Source organism: Amblyomma maculatum, chromosome 4 (genome assembly GCF_055883805.1).
Source record: "Amblyomma maculatum isolate TAMU_Amacu chromosome 4, ASM5588380v1, whole genome shotgun sequence".
NCBI lineage: Eukaryota > Metazoa > Arthropoda > Arachnida > Ixodida > Ixodidae > Amblyomma > Amblyomma maculatum.
Window position 1 is genome coordinate 175,617,710 of NC_139347.1, and position 11,823 is coordinate 175,629,532.

At 46.3% G+C, this 11,823-nt stretch overlaps 1 pseudogene; it reads left to right on the plus strand.

The window, feature by feature from the left end:
- The first annotated feature begins 2,749 nt into the window (after positions 1-2,749).
- LOC146193522 (uncharacterized) lies at positions 2,750-10,712 on the plus strand (annotated as a pseudogene).
- Positions 10,713-11,823: the final 1,111 nt, after the last annotated feature.

The following is an 11,823-nucleotide window of genomic DNA, read 5'->3' on the forward strand; positions in this document are numbered from 1 at the left end:
GTCCCACTCCTGTCTGCATTGCAGACTGAACCAATATGGTAGTTGAAATAAATAAAAAGTTTCGAAACTGAAGTTGAACTGCATTGTTTTACGTTCCTACATCCATTCATGCAGCGGTGATCGAAGCGCAGTCGACCGGAGCTAGCATGTCTGCGGCGGTCGAGGGTGACCACCTTGTGGATAAAAACCCTTATCTCCATGGATTATGGCTACTCCTTTGAAATTGGTTGATATTATAAACAGTTATTTTCAAGCATTAATATTTGCTTTCCCAAGGACCATGTCTGAGTATGAACTGTTAGGCCTTAAATGACTAACATGTTCTATCTTTAATATCATTTTCAAGGATGAGCTGCTAGCCTCTTGGGGAGCATCATCCGGGAGCAACACTTCCTTCTCCGACAGTTCGTTCTTTTAAGACTATCTGTTTATCCCATTGTAGGTGGTAGCCAAAAGATTAGTGTTTGTGACAAACCGGTTGGTCCGCAAAAGGACCAATCTCACTATCCCTGTTAGTGCTTGTTTTTCTTATAATGTAGGCGAAAACTTTTTGCGATGATTTCAATTGTGAAGGAGTACCTGTCTATCTGACGATTTGCTTTGCCTAATTTTAGGCATTTCTTAATCCTTTTAAGTATTTGTCACTTTTGGAAGATCAGTTGAAATGTCCGTTTCATTGAATTTTTGTTGATGGCATCTGTATAACCGAAATTGCGTTCTGCTGTCGTAGTCTGTCATATCTTGGCTTTTTCTTGGCGCAATTGTGTAACAAATTAAATATTCACTATTATTTTCTTCTTAGATGTAGCAGTTCTTGCTCTATCACGGGCAGCTTTGTCCTAACATGTTCCTTTTTAGTTGAAGCTTAAGCTTCCTGTTTATATTGTCACCTGTAACTGTGTGCTTCAAAACAGCAAAAACCAATTTGAAGGGCTCACGGAATTTATAACAGATTTTGCGCGGTTTCCGAAGCCCATATATTTTTATGAGCATCACAATACATGATATAACAAGTTGGCCGTTTAGAAGGATAATTGAGTGGGGTGCACCGATGCGAAATATCTTGCTCTTTTTTTTTATCCAGAAACGCCCTCATACCTGCCATTCTTTGAAATACATCCTGAGCGGGCTATGGAACAGCTCCCCTGTATCGAGGGAGAATAGATATGCAGCGGGCTTACCCCTACGGGTCTACCTAGACGTGACGCGTAATGACAGGATTGCATATATTCAGCGTAAGCTGCCTTAAATTTGATTTCATGCTAATATGCATCCTTGAACTCTTGTTCATTAGATACGGCGTCAGAATGAATGCAGTGCTGAAGCTTTTTATATGCTGCAGAACGAATTGAACAGTTTTTTTCCAAGCTCGCTAGGAATCGCTTGGCTGCCGCAGTAGATGCAAAATAAAGGCCGCTATTCTACCTTTAAGCAGGTATATCTAATATCACTCAATCTGAAGAGAATGACTGAACCACTAGGAATTTTTATATTTGTCGCACTGTAGGGCCGCGCCCAAATGATAATCACTTGCAGGTGCGCACCAGGTGCACGCATCTTGGCACCCTTCGTACTGGCCGGTAGCAAGCACCCAAATGACCCTTCGGCCTTTTTTTTTTTTTACACTGCAACTTTGAGCAGTGCGAAAGGAATTTTATCCTGTCTGCAGATGCGACAAATAGCGTCCGAAAAAGCATTCAGGAGTTGACGCGGGTATTGTGCTCAGAGCGGGAAAGCCGGAAGCTTCCCTTTAACTCGGCGCCGCCTGCGGAATGGCGGCTGGTTGATCTTTCCCTTTCTTTGTCGTTTCTCGTAGTGGTAAACACAGGTGGCACAGGGCAATGCCCTGTGGAAAGGATTCAGCCAGCAGCGGCAGCGTGGATGATTCGACAGTGTGCGGGAGACAAGTGGGAAGAAAGTCTCACGAGAGGAGAGGGTTCGATACCCTCACAGGGGAAAGAGTTTCGCTGTGCTTTGTTTGTTGCCATTTGTATTGCTTGTGGGGCCCTGGGTTAGAGGCTAAGGCCAACCCATGGGGCTGGGCCCATATAGCATATTTCATATTGGACACTTGACGTGTGGGGCTGGCCTCTGAAAATAACCGCCCCTATTTCTTTGTTTTGTGAATATGTAAAATGATACGTGATCCAAGAAAGTTCAGTCCAGTCTGAGCTGGGGTTCAATGCGTAGGCATGAAACACGGCTGTTCTGCTTAGGCTCTAACCAGTTAGGTCGAAGAGTAAAGTAGCGCAGAGCGTTGTTTTTTGTAAATTCATTTCATGTTCCAGTTTTACTCTGTATATATATATATGCCATGCTGAAAATATATGCTCTACCATCATCACCTTCAAGTACGCTTCCTGATCTTCTCTACGCCGAACTACATAACAGGAAGGGTTTAAAGAACCTTCCGAAAAGAAACGAACAACATAAATTCTACTGGCGCAGCTCGACAGGATTCGGCACGTCTCATCTACAAGGACAAGCATCGCACCGGCAACCACAGTCCATTCGACACGGAGCAGCGAGGAATCGTCAAGGGACGATTCTACCTCGGCTGCCACCGACGCCGTTGGAGCGGACGCATCATCCGGGCTCTGGGCGGCACACAACAAAAGATTTGCGCCGGGTGAGTGGGATTTCTTGCGTTTGTTGAAGTTGGCATGGTGGTTGGTTTGTGACGAGGTTGAGACGAGGAGAATGCTAGCCGCTAAAGAAAGCGAATTTAATCCTGAGAGTGAATCTAGGTCAAATCCTCAACAGGAGCAGCAATCGCTAGGGGGTGGAGTAGAAATGGTTACTGATCGGAGTGAGGTAGTGACTATGGAGGGTGATTACAATGTGGAGAGCAGGTTACAGGCCGGCGACCAGAGACCAACATTGTCACTAGACGCGACAGGAGCCGAGACAGAGAGGATGGCTATTCGCCGTATGGAGTTAAAGATGGAAATGGAGCTACGAATACGTGAAAATGAATCTCGGGAGCGACTAGCTTTAAAGCAGATAGAGCTTGGGCTGTCGAGTGGTCGACTGTCACCGCTTGGGTCGGGACGGAGTGATGGTCGAAGTGTAGGCTCAGATTCAATAACACAGTGTGCAAAAGTCCTAAAAGGCTACAAAATGCCATGCGATGCTGATGTGCCACTGTGGTTTGATGAGGTAGAGAAGTTGTTCGTCACTTTCAGTGTGCCGTACAGCAACCGAGTGCATTTAATTATGCCGGCACTGACAGAGCGAGTCCGATACTTGCTTTGTAACCTCGATGGAGCGGAATGCACGGACTATGAGGCTGTGAAAGCAGCAGTTTTAACTGAGCTAAGACTCACCCCAACTGAGTACCTGGAAAAATTTGAAAAAGCAGCAAAAAGGAAGGAGGAGACATGGTCTCAGTTTGCATCACGCGTGAAAACGTACCTAGCATACTACATCCAGGCTAGAGAGGTGGACTCAGTAGGGGCGCTGACTGACCTAATGGTGTCTGATCGCATTAAGGCAGGTCTCAGCTCAGAGGGCATCGAATATGTGCGCCTTCGGGAAGGAGAAAGTTGGCTGAAGCCCAAAGTGTTATCAAAGGCTCTACAGATCTTTGAGCAAGCAAAAGGTAAAGGCGGAGCTACAAAGCAGCTTACGGAGCCAGTGCAGCAAATGGGCCAAAAACAGATAAATTCCGAAAAGGCCATAGTAAAGTGCCATCTATGCCATGGGCAGGGGCACATTGCTAGGAATTGCCCGCAAGCAACAGGAAATGAACCGCGCCTGAAAAAAGGAAATGGGTACCAAAAGAGGGTGCAGAAGGTCGCGCGGGTCGATGAGACGGAAGCAAAGGAACCAGTTTTAAACCAAAGTACGGGTTTAACTGCTAAACTTAAGGTACCGATGCAAAGCTCGAGGGCAGCCACATCGAAGCTCCACTTTGTAGATCTCGTGTGCGGAGATGTTTGCACAGAGGCAGTGTTTAATGCTGGCAGTAAAATAATATGAATACGAGAAAGCATACTACCGCAAGCGCTGACGGAACCATCTCAGGCAGTGAAATTAGTGTCAGCTTTCGGCAGCCCCATTCAGGCGAAGTTGGCGACGATCCCTGTAAAAATATCTAGGCCGGGAACAGTTGCAGAAGATCAAGAGATAGGCATAGTATGTGCCCTCACCAATGAGCTAGCCGAGGGTGTGAACTGTTTGCTTTCATTAGAGGACTGGCAGCTGCTTAAAGATAACAGTGAGTTTGAGCACACAAGTATGGGTGCAGTCAGGGTTTCTAACAAGGAACTAGAAAACGCAGAAAATTGGCACTATGAGGCACTGACATGCGAGGTGAACACGGCACTGAATCCCGAATATTCACAAGAGGAAGCAGAGTCAGACGAGAAAGAAGAGGCAATTTCGCTGTCTAGCCAGCGGGAAATATTTCGAGCAGCACAGCTCGCTGATGAGAACTTGAGAAAGGCATGGGAGGACTCTAAACACGGAAAGGCGGGTATGTTCGTTAGCGAGGGTTTGCTTCACCACTGGGACTCAATAGCAGGCAGTGCGACAGCAAAGCAGGCAGTACAGTGCAAAGTGCGACAGCTGGTGCTTCCCCGAGAAAAACGAAAGTAAGTTCTGTCCTTGGCGCATGAATCACTGTGGGGTGGACACCTGGGTCCAAGAAAGACCAAAGCCCGCATAAAGTACAACTTCTATTGGCCTGGCATGGAAAAAGAAATTTCAGAGTACTGCCAGCCTTGCCATGGGTGCCAGATCCGCTCAGACCGACGTCAAACTGGCAATATACCCATCATGCCAATAAAAAGGCCTGAACATGCCTTTCAGGTCGTTAATGTAGATGTTGTAGGGCCTCTTGATACGCGATCTGGCAGGGGTCACAAATATGCTTTGTGCCTTGTTGACTTATGAACGAGATGGCCGGAAGTAGTATGTCTTTGTTCCTTAACGGCAAGGGCTACCTGTGATGCTCTATTAGAAATCTTCAGTCGAACAGGGGTCCCACAGACTATCTGTTCGGATCAGGGAACAAATTTCAAGGCACAGCTCACTCGCTGATGCTAGAGAAATTAGGTTGTTCCCTTAGATTTTCCACTCCGGAACACCCTGAAAGCAACGGGGCCGTGGAAAGATGGAATCGGGTACTAAAGAACATGCTCTTTTGATGTAATAGAAAGAGATCCTAAAAATTGGGATAAGTTGATCCCATTTGTGTTGTGGGCTTACCGCGAAGTTCCCCACGACACTACCGGGGTAGCACCCTTTAGGCTTTTGTACAGCAGAAATCCGACAGGTCCACTTACAATTCTTCGCCAGACGTGGGCAGGAGAAGTTAGTGTACCAGCGACGCTTAGGGAGGAACCTGCGAGGTACTTGACGCAGCTACGCGTGCTAGCGGCCAATGTGGCAGGACTCCCCTTCACGGCCCGACAAGCTAGCTACGCAGAAGCATAGAATAGAAGGACTCGAAATAAGGTCTTTAATGTGGGGGATCAGGTGCTCGTTTTCGACACAGACCGCTCCACCAAGATGGCTCCTAAGTGGCTCGGTCCTTTTACAGTATTTGGTTGTGAGAGGCAACATTCGTACAGAGTAGAAACGCAACAGGGAAAAAGATCTGTGGTCCACGCCAACCGAATGAGACCGTACTACGCAAGGGTAAGCCAGAGTGTAGTGTTTGATGATGATCATGAGTTTGGAGAATTAGAGTGTGCACCAAAAGTCGCACCCCCTCTAAAAGATGAGGAGCTAATACCGTTAGAGAAATTAGCCCACCTCAGTGAGATGGAGCAGAATGAAATACGACGGTTGTTCCGAAAGCATCGTGCACTCTTCGATGGCATGCCGGGATTGGCGAAAGTAGGAAGGCACCGAATTGAGCTAGAAGAAGGTTTAAACCGAAGAAAGGTTTTCTTTGCCGTGTGCCTGAACTGCTCAAGAAAGAAGTAAGCCGCCAAGTGGATGAGCTACTTGATTTAGGATTAATCTATCCTGTAGAGAGTGAATTTGCGCACCCGGTTGTGTGTGTGGGGAAGAAAGACGGGTCAGTGCGAATGTGTATTGACTACCGAACTTTGAATGCAGGAACCCGTGCAGACGCGTTTCCAATGACTAACACACAGGAGCTAATTTTTAGAGTCGGTCGTACGCAGTTCATCACTTTGGTTGTTCTGAGGCGTGGCTACTGGCAGGTACCGATGGACCCGCAGAGCCAGGTACTCACCGCATTTGTAACCCATGAAGGTCAATATGCATGAAAGGTGATGCCTTTTGGGCTAAAAAACTCGGCAGCGACCTTCCAAAGAATGATTAATACGCACCTCGCTAAGCATCAAGCCTACGCTACGGCATATCTAGATGATATAACTATTTTCTCGCAAACCTGGCAAGAACACGTAGAGCACGTCGATACTATATTTTGGTTACTTAGGGAAGCAGGACTAAAGGCTAGACTTGAGAAAAGTCAAGTGGGGCAGTCTCACATTCGTTATCTAGAGCACATAGTGGGCTCAGGGACACATGCGCCCTACCCCGAGAAAGTATCCGCAATAGAAGGCCTAGTGCAGCCTAGAACAAAGAAAGAGCTGCGAAGTTTGCTGGGACTATGCGGATATTACAGGGATTATGTATCTGGGTATGCTGAAGTAGCTAGTTCACAAACGGCGTTGATAAAGCGAGGAGTACCAAACTTAGCCCGTGGCCGCAAGATGTGCAACGCGCGTTAGAACAGCTCAAGGACTCGCTCTGCAGAGCAGTCGCGTTGAGCACTCCGCAACCTCATGAGCCATATTGGCTGTTCACTGACGCATCAGCGACGGCTGCCGGGGCTTGCTTTGCACAGATGACTGAAAATGGCGATGACAGGCCTATAGCATTCGCAAGCCATCGCTTCGATGTGACCCAGGCGAGATGGTCGACCACAGAACGCGAAGCGTTTTCTATTATTTGGGCTCTAAAGAATTTCGACTACTGGCTCTTTGGCACTGAGGTCAATGTTGTCTCTGACCACAATCCGCTGTCATACCTGACGACGTGCACTCCACAAGGGGCGAAATTGGCCAGGTGGGCGCTGGCACTCCAGCGTTATAACATAACGGTTAGACATCGAAAAGGTATCAAGAATAAAAATGCGGATGCGCTATCCAGGCTCCCCAATCTGTCACGGGAGTTGGGAACTAGCAATAACACCACGTCAACCCGGACAAGCGTGAACGTTTCTACTCAGCCGACGCTGCGTGCGGCGAGCCGTGTAAGTGATATACCGGACATTTGGAAGAGAGTTCTCGCTGATATTCAGCTAGTGTCACCAGCGTTGTGTGCGCGGACTTGCGAGCCGCGATGAACAATGGGACTTTGTGTGTACGCCTGCATACATGAATGTGGACTCCCTGCAGAGTGATATTGCTGACTGCTTAGCAGACCTGGACAACAGCATACACCAATGTTGTGTTTTGTGATTTGCTACTTCGGTGTATATGTTTTTCTCTGAGTGTCGTGGTGACGTATAGACATTGGCGCCCCAGCAGGATTGACATTGCTGCAGTGAAGGTACTGCGGCCCTTGTGAAGAGTTATTATGAACGAGCTGATACCAAGCTCGGTTATACTCTTAGAAAGGGCGTGAAGGGCCGCGCCCAAAGGATAATCACTTGCAGGTGCGCGCCAGGTGCACGCACCTTGACACCCTTCGTACTGGCCGGTAGCGAGCACCCAAATGACCCTTAGGCCCTTTTTTTAATCTGAAGAGAATGACTGAACCACTACGAATTTTTATATTTGCCGCACTATACCACAATAAAAATTTAGTATTACTCTTGTTATTTGCTCCCCATTTGTATGCTCTAGTTGCTCAAAGCATTTGTTTGGATTGATATATTGTTTCTTGTTTGAAAATAAGGCAGTCAGTTGCACAACACCAGATTAGACCTGTTGGTGCTTCATTATAGGTTAACAGGACAAACAACGTGACGGGAACACAGGAGAAGAGGACGACACGAGTGCTGAGTTTCACCAATGTTTATTTTGATGAATACACATTCATATATACAGCTGCACATGGTTGCATACAAATGTCACTTCTGTCCACCAAATGAAAGAGCACTGAACAAGGGCAGAGGAGGGGATGCCTCAGTTCGCGTTTCGACAAGTGGACGTATTTTTGTTTGGGCAGAGTGATCATCACTGACAGCGTTTTATATACGCTTTTGCTTCCGAAGAAGAAAAGCTGGGGAGGGGGAGAGCGAGTGAGAAGATTGTAGATCAAGCAGTGTTGAGGGGGAGGGTGCGTCAGAAGAAAGTAAGTCAATGAGTAAAAAAAAAAGCATAGGAACAATGTTTCTCCAGTTTGTATTTCTTGGCCTGGAACCGGTGATCCTGTTGCCTGAAAAAGAAATAAAAGCGGCAGTACCAGGCAGAACTACAATGCGGGATGGATGATTAGGCACCACCTGAAGCAGGTTCAATGCAGAAAGCTTTCTTGAAAAGGGTCAGACATTCCAAATTGTCCTGATAAAGAATACATCTACACTGGAACAATTCGCGAAAACGTTTCTCAAAATGGGGGGGGGGAGGCCAAGGAAACTAAATAAAATAACAGAAAACTGAATCCCACCTGGCTTGCCAAAAACAGGTACAAGGGCCAACTAAATAGGAAGTTACATGAGAGAATAGTGTTTGTCGAAACATAGGCAGTTTATGCTTTTGCAGTGGGAGGATAGACTGCACACGTGCTGTGAATAAACTGTACAGTTCCCGCTATATTTGGTTATTTTCCCCAATAGTTATGATGCAGAGGAAATATATTTAAGGGATTCTAACATTCCTTTGGAGATAATTATTCCTGCTGGCTCCAATGTTCTAAATGCATGAATCAGATATGCCTCTCTCTATTTTCTGTCCCTTGCAAATTTAAAGCCTGACTGGAGAGTATATATTTTAATTTCTTCTATATATATAATTTATATATTCAATAATTATATATAATTTAATTTCTGATTGAAAAGCGACACGCACGCTTTTGTGTACTCAAGAAAATTGGTAAACAGTTTACATATGAAGTTGTTTTTAATAGCTACACGGACGTTTTGTAATGAACTTTTTTTGCAACTTAGCTATCTCATGTATTGAACGACGGCGCAACACGGAAACGGACACAGACAAGAAAGGGACGCCACATGCGCATGTGCGCATGTGGTGTCCCTTTCTTGTCTGTGTCCGTTTCCGTGTTGCGCCGCCGTTCAATATATGAGACAGCTAAGTTGCAAAAAAAGTTCATTAGCAAAACGTCCGTGTAGCTATTAAAAACAACTTCATATGTAAACTGTTAGGGACACCACATGCGCACATGCGCATGTGGCGTCCCTTTCTTGTCAGTGTCCGTTTCCGTGTTGCACCGCCGTTCAATTCCATAATGCAGCAACTCGCCTCCCAAACCGTTAATCTGTAGCTATCTCAGCTACCCTGATTAATAATAGAGTCGAACGATGAGAAAGGATTAGAGAGCACGCTAAGGCAATATCGGACAAGTCTGGTACAAATCTGGCTGTGCACTGCAAAGACTGCGTTGATTGTAGAGACCAAAAACGTCCGGCTGACCTTCACAATATTAAGGTTATGAGAAGGATGAAGGACAAGTTAGCCAGAGAGATTTATGAAGCATATGGAATCTGTGACTTGGGAGACCAATGTGTCAGCATGCCATCGGTGGTTTTGTTGAAGAAGGAAGTAGAATTTTTGCGCAAACTGGCAGGATGTTAACGACAAGAAAGAAGTTGGCTGCAGACGTAAAGTGAAGGAAGAAGTGAAGGAAGAAGATGTGCGGTTTCCAGTTAATATAGTTGTCTGTGGAGCGTAGACCTTGTGTGCGTGTGTGTGCCTCTTGTGCTTTGTGTTGGTGTTACCTGCTCTGCTGCTATCTTCCAAGAGATACCCTGATTATCTCGCGCACCATCATGTTTTTAGTTTTGTGCTCTCTCAATATTTTGTTTGCACACCTGCCTGTTTGTCAGTAACCTTTACTCCGCATTTCAAAGGTTTTAAATACACAACGCCTTCTGGGCATGAGTTTAACATTCCAAAACGACTAAGGATACCAGAGTTGCCATAGTACAGGGCTCACCTCTACTCCCCTGACCTCACCTTTAAAGGGTGCTGTAGTATCCATTTAGTTTCCCCTAGAGGGGCTTGGCAATCTTTCTTGTACACTGTCATCGTAGCTGCGACCTGCTGACGAAAAGCGGGCCCTGTACGGCGATAGGGACCTAAACCCACAGCTTGGTGGCTGAAACTCACCGCTACGCATGTAGTTCACGATTGTTTGAAGTCGTTAACTGGGGTGGAGTAGCAGGGCATCAACGGCAAATACGCGGAGGCCGATTCGTGGGTACGGGAAATGACGTAGATTGTGACCGGCCTCACCACAGTGGAAGCATAATAACCGGTTGTTCCCAGTCCTCTAGGCGTCGCACTTCCTGGCGCTTTGGGGTCTTTGGTAGGTTTGGCGGGCGGCGACCAAGGGGTGGCTTTCAGGAAAAGGACGGTAGAGGCGAGAGCTTGGGAAGTTGTGTCGTGGCGCAGGTCGACGTAATGCTGCAGAGTAATTCATCCTGTCGTTTTTTGTGCTAGAGCTCTCAGAACTGTCGCTTCAGGAACACCCAGTGCTTGCTGGACTTCTTCACGGACGACGTCAGCGAGCGTCACCTCATGGGGTTGTTGGATCGACGGCAATAACCGACGAAGTTTCTCTCGGACAATCTCACGGATGAGGTCAAGAAAGCTTTCTCTGCTCGTAGATGCGCTGCTTTAGAGGATTGCGCTGATCGGTTACATTTGTCGATCATTGCGGCGCATCCGGATGTACATCGTCTTCTCGATGGTCGAAGTTTCACTTTCCAATTCCTCCCCAGTTTTAGGCAGATTTCGGACTAGTCTTGCAAAAAGCGACTATTTAACGCCTCGCAATAAAAATTTCACTCCCTCACATTCAGTGATGTTAGGGTTGGCGCGGCCAAACAGGCGCTTCATCTCCTCAACGTAAACCAGGAATGGCTCATTTGGGAGTTGAAGCCTAGATTGAAGGATGGAATTGGCGCTTTACTTTCGAACGACACTTGCAAAGGCAGTGAAAAACTCTTTCTTTAAAATCTCCGAGTCCTCCAATGCTGCCTCGTGATTTTCGAACCATATTCGGCACCAGTCTGTACAAATAAATAACCAGACATCACAAATAGTACCTTTTACCTCTAGAGTACCGCAAGGTTGCGCACTGGCGCCATTATTATTTTTACACCTTATAAATGACCTTCCTAAAAGTATTCTCGTAAATATCAGACTTTTTGCAGACGACTGCATCCTGTATCGTGAAATTAATTCCTCTGAAGATCATATCGCCCTAAACAACGCGCTGGAAAGTGTCACTGTGGTGTACAGAGTCGCAGATGGCGCTAAATGTTAATAAATGTGTTTTCCTGCCGATAACAAGAAAAAAACAGTGCCTGAATTTTCCGTACCCCAGTATAAGCAATACTTTACTACGCCGAGTCAGCGAACACAAATATCTTGGCTTGATACTCACGCATAACCTAAGATGGGACTGGCACGTAAATACCGTTACAGCAGCTGCTACATGAAAGTTATTTTTCCTTAGACGTCGTCTCCGAGATGCACAACCCGAAACTAACATGCTAGCTAACAGTGCCTTGATAAGATCAACAGTAGAATATGCTAACGTCGTATGGTTCCCGGCAATTAAACAAAACATAAAAAATCTAGAAGGACTACAACGGAAGGCGATAAGGTACATCTTTAACAAATATAAAATGACTGACTCGCCAACTCACCT